Below are 7299 nucleotides of genomic sequence, written 5' to 3' on the forward strand. Positions count from 1 at the left end.
TCTGACCCTCTGTGAGTCTGACCCTCTGTGGGTCTGACACTCTGTGAGTCTGACCCTCTGTGGGTCTGACCCTCTGTGGGTCTGACCCTCTGTGAGTCTGACCCTCTGTGAGTCTGACCCTCTGTGAGTCTGACCCTCTGTGAGTCTGACCCTCTGTGAGTCTGACCCTCTGTTTATTTATAAAATATTTTACCAGGAAGTAATACATTGAGAGTTACCTCTCGTTTTCAAGTATGTCCTGGACACAGAGTAAAACAAATAATACATGGTTACAAGTACAGTTACATAAATGAACAGGGTATACATTATATACAAGACATTGCGTGCACAGTTAAAGAAAATATATATTATGAGCGTATGAAACAGTTACAGACCAGATTAAAGTGTGAGACAGCCTTAGATTTGAAAGAACTTAAACTGGTGCTGGATGTGAGAGTCTCTGGTAGGTTGTTCCAGTTTTGGGGTGCACGGAAGGAGAAGGAGGAACGTCCGGATACTTTGTTGAGCCTTGGGACCATGAACAGTCTTTTGGAGTCTGATCTCAGGTGATAAGTGCTGCAAGTGGTAGGGGGTGAGGAGCTTGTTCAGGTAGCTGGGTAGCTTGCCCATGAAGAATTTAAAGGCAAGACAGGAAAGGTGAACTTTGCGCCTAGACTCTAGTGTTGACCAATCTAGTTCTTTGAGCATTTTGCAGTGATGTGTGTTGTAGTTGCATTGGAGAACAAAACGACAAATTGAATTGTAGAGGGTGTCAAGTTTGCTAAGGTGGGTTTGAGGAGCCGAGCCATACACTATGTCTCCATAGTCAATAATTGACATTAGCATCTGCTATGCGATACGCTTTCTGACCAGGAGACTTAGGGAGGATTTGTTCCTGTAAAGTACCCCTAGTTTGGCATAGGTCTTGGTTGTCAGGGTATCAATGTGCATCCCGAATGTTAAGTGGGAGTCAAACCATAAGCCCAGGTATTTAAAACTAGTGACAGGTGTTAGGGTGGTGTTAGCGTTGGTTCTAATCAGGAGCTCAGTCACTGGAAGCTTTACAAATTTAGTCTTGGTCCCAAATACCATTGTTACAGTCTTGTCAGTGTTTAAAAACAGTTTGTTTTGGGAAATCCAGTGTTCGAGTCTCAAAAAGTCAGACTGAAGTATGTGTTGAAGGTCAGAGAGGCTATGGCTGTGTGCATATAGGATTGTGTCATCTGCATACTGTACATGTGTATTGAGGCTTCCTTACAAGCTGTGGGAAGATCATTAATGAACACTGAGAAGAGTAGGGGCCCCAGAACAGAGCCTTGCGGGACACCACAGGTGATATCCAGGGGGTTGGAGTTAGAGCCTGAGATGGACACATGTTGGGATCTTCCTGATAGGTAGGACTGAAACCAGTTTAAAGCATGTTTCCCTATTCCAGAGCTCGGGAGTTTGTTAAGCAGGATAACATGATCAACTGTGTCAAACGCCTTTGCAAAATCTAGGAATACTGCACCAGTGAGTTGTCCCCGTTCCATTTCACACTGGATTTCATTGCAAACTTTTAGCAGGGTAGTTACGGTGGAGTGTTTGGGACGAAACCCAGATTGGAATTGGCTAGGGAAATTTGTCTTGGTGTAGAAATCGCTTAATTGGGAGTGGACACATTTTTCCATGACTTTGGATAGAATTGGGAGAAGTGAGATTGGCCTGTAGTTTGAGACAGTGTTTTTGTCCCCACTTTTGAAGATTGGGACAACTCTGGTAGTTTTCCAGGTCTTAGGGACATGGCCTGCAGACAGGATAGAGTTGACTATGGACGCAATTGGTTTGGCAATGGCTGGGGCACCAAGTCGTAGGAACCTAGATTGTAGTAAGTCGGGTCCACATTGGCTGCTTAGTTTTAGTTTGAGGAGCGCTTGTGTAATCTCCTCTTCAGATACTGGGCTAAATTGAAAATTGTGGGCAGTGTTGGGAGGGGGTGGGACTGTAGGGATACTCCCAGGATGAGATTCATGTTTGGGGTTTGTGCTGCGTTTCGCTAATAAATTAGTGGCACACCCCACAAAGTAATCATTGAATGCATTTGCAATGTCAGTGGGGTTTGTCAGAGTAATATCCCCCTTAGTGATATTACTTGGTTGTTGATGGTTAGGAGGCTGGAATATATTGTTGATAACTTTCCAGAAGTTAGCTGGGTTTGATGTATTCTGGTGGAGATTGTCAGAGTAATATTGTGCTTTTGCGTGTCTTGTTTGCCTTGTGCACACGTTCCGCAGGCATCTGTAGTGATTGAGATCCTTGGTAGTGCCAGTTACTTTGTAGCTATTCCACAAGGCATCCCTGAACTGGTAGAGTGCTATAAGGTGAGGTGTAACCCATGGAAGGTGGGCCCCCCCGTACCCTTATTTTGCGTAGTGGAGCATGGGTATCGCAGAGTTTTAAGAACTCGGATTGGAAATAGTCGAGCGCAGAATCGGTGTCGGGAATTAAATCGATTCTGTGCCATGGGCAGTTGGTAAGGTCATGCAGAAACTGTTGTGGGTTAAAGTTTTTAAATGTTCTAGTGAGGAGAACTTTAGGGCTTGAATGGGGCGGTTTAATTTTCCTTACACAGTACACTATTGCATGGTCACTGAAAATATCAGGAAGGATGCCAGAGGATTGGATTCTGCTGGGGTTTGAGGAGAGAATCCAGTCTAGCAAGGAATGGTTATGCGATTTCAGGTTTATCCGTGTGAGTTGGGAAATGAGTTGTGATAGGTTAAGTGACTTGAGTTGTATCTGGATTTTGTGGTTTTTAGGGTCAAGCCAATTGAAGTTGAAATCCCCAAGAACTAGCAGCTCACTCTTTAAATTCAGAGAGGAAATGGAGCCAAGAAACTGGGTGATATCAGTCAGGGATTGTAGAGGGGCTTTAGGGGGGCGGTAGATGCCAGCAAGCAAGATGGGCTTAGAAAAGGGGAGGCAGATTTTGCCAACTAGGATTTCAAAAGAGGGTGGACTTGGTGGGCAATTTAACAGTGTAAATTGTAATGTGTCTGCAATATAAAATAAAACCCCTCTGTGAGTCTGACCCTCTGTGGGTCTGACCCTCTGTGGGTCTGACCCTCACCCTCTGTGGTTCTGACCCTCACCCTGTGGTTCTGACCCTCTGTGAGTCTGGCCCTCTGTGAGTCTGACCCTCTGTGAGTCTGACCCTCTGTGAGTCTAACCCTCTGTGAGTCTAACCTTCTGTGAGTCTGACCCTCACCCGCTGTGGTTCTGACCCTTGGTGGGTCTGACCCTCTGTGAGTCTGGCCCTCTGTGAGTCTGGCCCTCTGTGGGTCTAACCCTCTGTGGGCCTGGTCCTCTGTGGATCAGAACCTCTGTGAATCTGGCCCTATGTGGGTCTGGCCCTCTGTGAATCTGGCCCTATGTGGCTCTTACCCACTGTGCCTCTGACACTCTGTGGGTCTGCCCCCGTGGATCTAAACCTTTGTGGATCTGAACCTCTGTGGGTCTGACCCTCTGTGAGTCTGACCCTCTGTGAGTCTGACCCTCTGTGAGTCTGACCCTCTGTGAGTCTGACCCTCTGTGGGTCTGACCCTCTGTGGGTCTGACCCTCTGTGGATCTGACCCTCTGCGGTTCTGGCCCTCTGCGGATCTGGCCCTCTGCGGATCTGACCCTCTGCGGATCTGACCCTCTGCGGATCTGACCCTCTGTGGATCTGGCTCTCAGTACTTCAATTTGTGGGAAGTTCAGAGATGCGGTTGGGTTACTGGATCTATACATGTATATCCTCATTTACATAGAGCTCACAGTGTAACAGCGCTTTGCAAAAGAGGCCGTACAATACAGGGAATTATAATATCACCAGAACTAGCTTTTGTGCTTGTCTTCGCCCGAGGAATTTAATATTAAATACTTCTCCCGCCCCCTCCCCCCCGCTGCCGGCATTTCTCCCCGCCCCCTCCCCCCCGCTGCCGGCACTTCTCCCCGCCCCCTCCCCCCCGCTGCCGGCACTTCTCCCCGCCCCCTCCCCCCCGCTGCCGGCACTTCTCCCCGCCGGCACTTCTCCCCGCCCCCCTCCCCCCCGCTGCCGGCACTTCTCCCTGCCCCCCTCCCCCCCGCTGCCGGCACTTCTCCCTGCCCCCCTCCCCCCCGCTGCCGGCACATCTCCCTGCCCCCCTCCCCCCCGCTGCCGGCACTTCTCCCTGCCCCCCTCCCCCCCGCTGCCGGCACTTCTCCCTGCCCCCTTCCCCCCCGCTGCCGGCACTTCTCCCCGCCCCCCTCCCCCCCGCTGCCGGCACATCTCCCCGCCCCCCTCCCCCCCGCTGCCGGCACATCTCCCCGCCCCCCGCCCCCCCCGCTGCCGGCACTTCACCCTGCCCCCTTCCCCCCCGCTGCCGGCACTTCTCCCCGCCCCCCTCCCCCCCGCTGCCGGCACATCTCCCCGCCCCCCTCCCCCCGCTGCCGGCACATCTCCCTGCACCCCCCCCCCTCTGGATGTAGTTCGGGGTGAGATTTGTCTCTGTGTGTGTGTGTGTGTCTGTCTGTGTGTGTGTCTCGACACGTTGCCGGACCATGTTTAGCAACCAGTTCTCTCACCTTACCGCCCTTTCATAGTGACAAATCAATCTGAGATCTCCCCCAGTCCCTCTCACACCTCCCCCAGCCCCTCTCACACCTCCCCCAGGCCCTCTCACACCTCCCCCGGCCCCTCTCACATCTCCCCCAGCCCCTCTCACATCTCCCCCAGCCCCTCTCACATCTCCCCCAGCCCCTCTCACATCTCCCCCAGCCCCTCTCACACCTCCCCCAGCCCCTCACACCTCTCCCAGCCCCTCACACATCTCCCCCAGCCCCTCTCACACCTCCCCCAGCCCCTCTCACACCTCCCCCAGTCCCTCTCACACCTCCCCCAGCCCCTCTCACATCTCCCCCAGCCGCCCTCTCACATCTCCCCCAGCCCCTCTCACATCTCCCCCAGCCCCTCTCACACCTCCCCCAGCCCCTCTCACACCTCCCCCAGCCCCTCACACACCTCCCCCAGCCCCTCTCACACCTCCCCCAGCCCCTCACACATCTCCCCCAGCCCCTCTCACACCTCCCCCAGCCCCTCTCACACCTCCCCCAGTCCCTCTCACACCTCCCCCAGCCCCTCTCGCATCTCCCCCAGCCCCTCTCGCACCTCCCCCAGCCCCTCTCGCACCTCCCCCAGCCCCTCTCGCACCTCCCCCAGCCCCTCTCGCACCTCCCCCAGCCCCTCTCGCACCTCCCCCAGCCCCTCTCGCACCTCCCCCAGCCCCTCTCGCACCTCCCCCGGCCCCTCTCGCACCTCCCCCGGCCCCTCTCACACCTCCCCCGGCCCCTCTCACACCTCCCCCGGTCCCTCTCACACCTCCCCCGGCCCCTCTCGCACCTCCCCCGGCCCCTCTCGCACCTCCCCCGGCCCCTCTCGCATCTCCCCCAGCCCCTCTCGCATCTCCCCCAGCCCCTCTCGCATCTCCCCCAGCCCCTCTCGCATCTCCCCCAGCCCCTCTCGCATCTCCCCCAGCCCCTCTCGCACCTCCCCCAGCCCCTCTCGCACCTCCCCCAGCCCCTCACACATCTCCCCCAGCCCCTCACATCTCCCCAGCCCCTCTCACATCTCCCCCAGCCCCTCTCACATCTCCCCCAGCCCCTCTCACATCTCCCCCAGCCCCTCACACATCTCCCCCAGCCCCTCTCACACCTCCCCCAGCCCCTCTCACACCTCCCCCAGCCCCTCTCACATCTCTCCCAGCCCCTCTCACATCTCCCCCAGCCCCTCTCACATCTCCCCCAGCCCCTCTCACATCTCCCCCAGCCCCTCTCACATCTCCCCCAGCCCCTCACACATCTCCCCCAGCCCCTCTCACACCTCCCCCAGCCCCTCTCACACCTCCCCCAGCCCCTCTCACATCTCCCCCAGCCCCTCTCGCACCTCCCCCAGCCCCTCTCGCACCTCCCCCAGCCCCTCACACATCTCCCCCAGCCCCTCACATCTCCCCCAGCCCCTCTCACATCTCCCCCAGCCCCTCTCACATCTCCCCCAGCCCCTCACACATCTCCCCCAGCCCCTCTCACACCTCCCCCAGCCCCTCTCACACCTCCCCCAGCCCCTCTCACACCTCCCCCAGTCATTCTCACATCTCCCCCGGCCCCTCTCACACCTCCCCCGGCCCCTCTCACATCTCCCCCAGCCCCTCTCACATCTCCCCCAGCCCCTCTCACATCTCCCCCAGCCCCTCTCACACCTCCCCCAGCCCCCCTCACATCTCCCCCAGCCCCTTTCACATCTCCCCCAGCCCCTCTCACATCTCCCCCAGCCCCTCTCACATCTCCCCCAGCCCCTCTCACATCTCCCCCAGCCCCTCTCACATCTCCCCCAGCCCCTCACATCTCCCCCGGCCCCTCTCGCACCTCCCCCGGCCCCTCTCGCACCTCCCCCGGCCCCTCTCGCACCTCCCCCAGCCCCTCTCACACCTCCCCCGGCCCCTCTCGCACCTCCCCCGGCCCCTCTCGCACCTCCCCCGGCCCCTCTCGCATCTCCCCCAGCCCCTCTCGCATCTCCCCCAGCCCCTCTCACACCTCCCCCAGCCCCCCTCACACCTCCCCCAGCCCCTCTCACATCTCCCCCAGCCCCTCTCACATCTCCCCCAGCCCCTCTCACACCTCCCCCGGCCCCTCTCACACCTCCCCCGGCCCCTCTCGCACCTCCCCCGGTCCCTCTCGCACCTCCCCCGGCCCCTCTCGCACCTCCCCCGGCCCCTCTCGCATCTCCCCCAGCCCCTCTCGCACCTCCCCCAGCCCCTCTCGCACCTCCCCCAGCCCCTCTCGCACCTCCCCCAGCCCCTCTCGCACCTCCCCCAGCCCCTCACACATCTCCCCCAGCCCCTCTCACATCTCCCCCAGCCCCTCTCACATCTCCCCCAGCCCCTCTCACACCTCCCCCAGCCCCTCACACACCTCCCCCAGCCCCTCTCACACCTCCCCCAGCCCCTCTCACACCTCCCCCAGCCCCTCTCACACCTCCCCCAGCCCCTCTCACACCTCCCCCGGCCCCTCTCACACCTCCCCCAGTCATTCTCACATCTCCCCCGGCCCCTCTCACACCTCCCCCGGCCCCTCTCACATCTCCCCCGGCCCCTCTCACATCTCCCCCGGCCCCTCTCACACCTCCCCCAGCCCCTCTCACACCTCCCCCGGCCCCTCTCACATCTCCCCCGGCCCCTCTCACATCTCCCCCGGCCCCTCTCACACCTCCCCCGCCCCCTCTCACATCTCCCCCGGCCCCTCTCACACCTCCCCCGGCCCCTCTC

This window comes from Ascaphus truei, chromosome 17 (assembly GCF_040206685.1).
Source record: "Ascaphus truei isolate aAscTru1 chromosome 17, aAscTru1.hap1, whole genome shotgun sequence".
Lineage (NCBI taxonomy): Eukaryota > Metazoa > Chordata > Amphibia > Anura > Ascaphidae > Ascaphus > Ascaphus truei.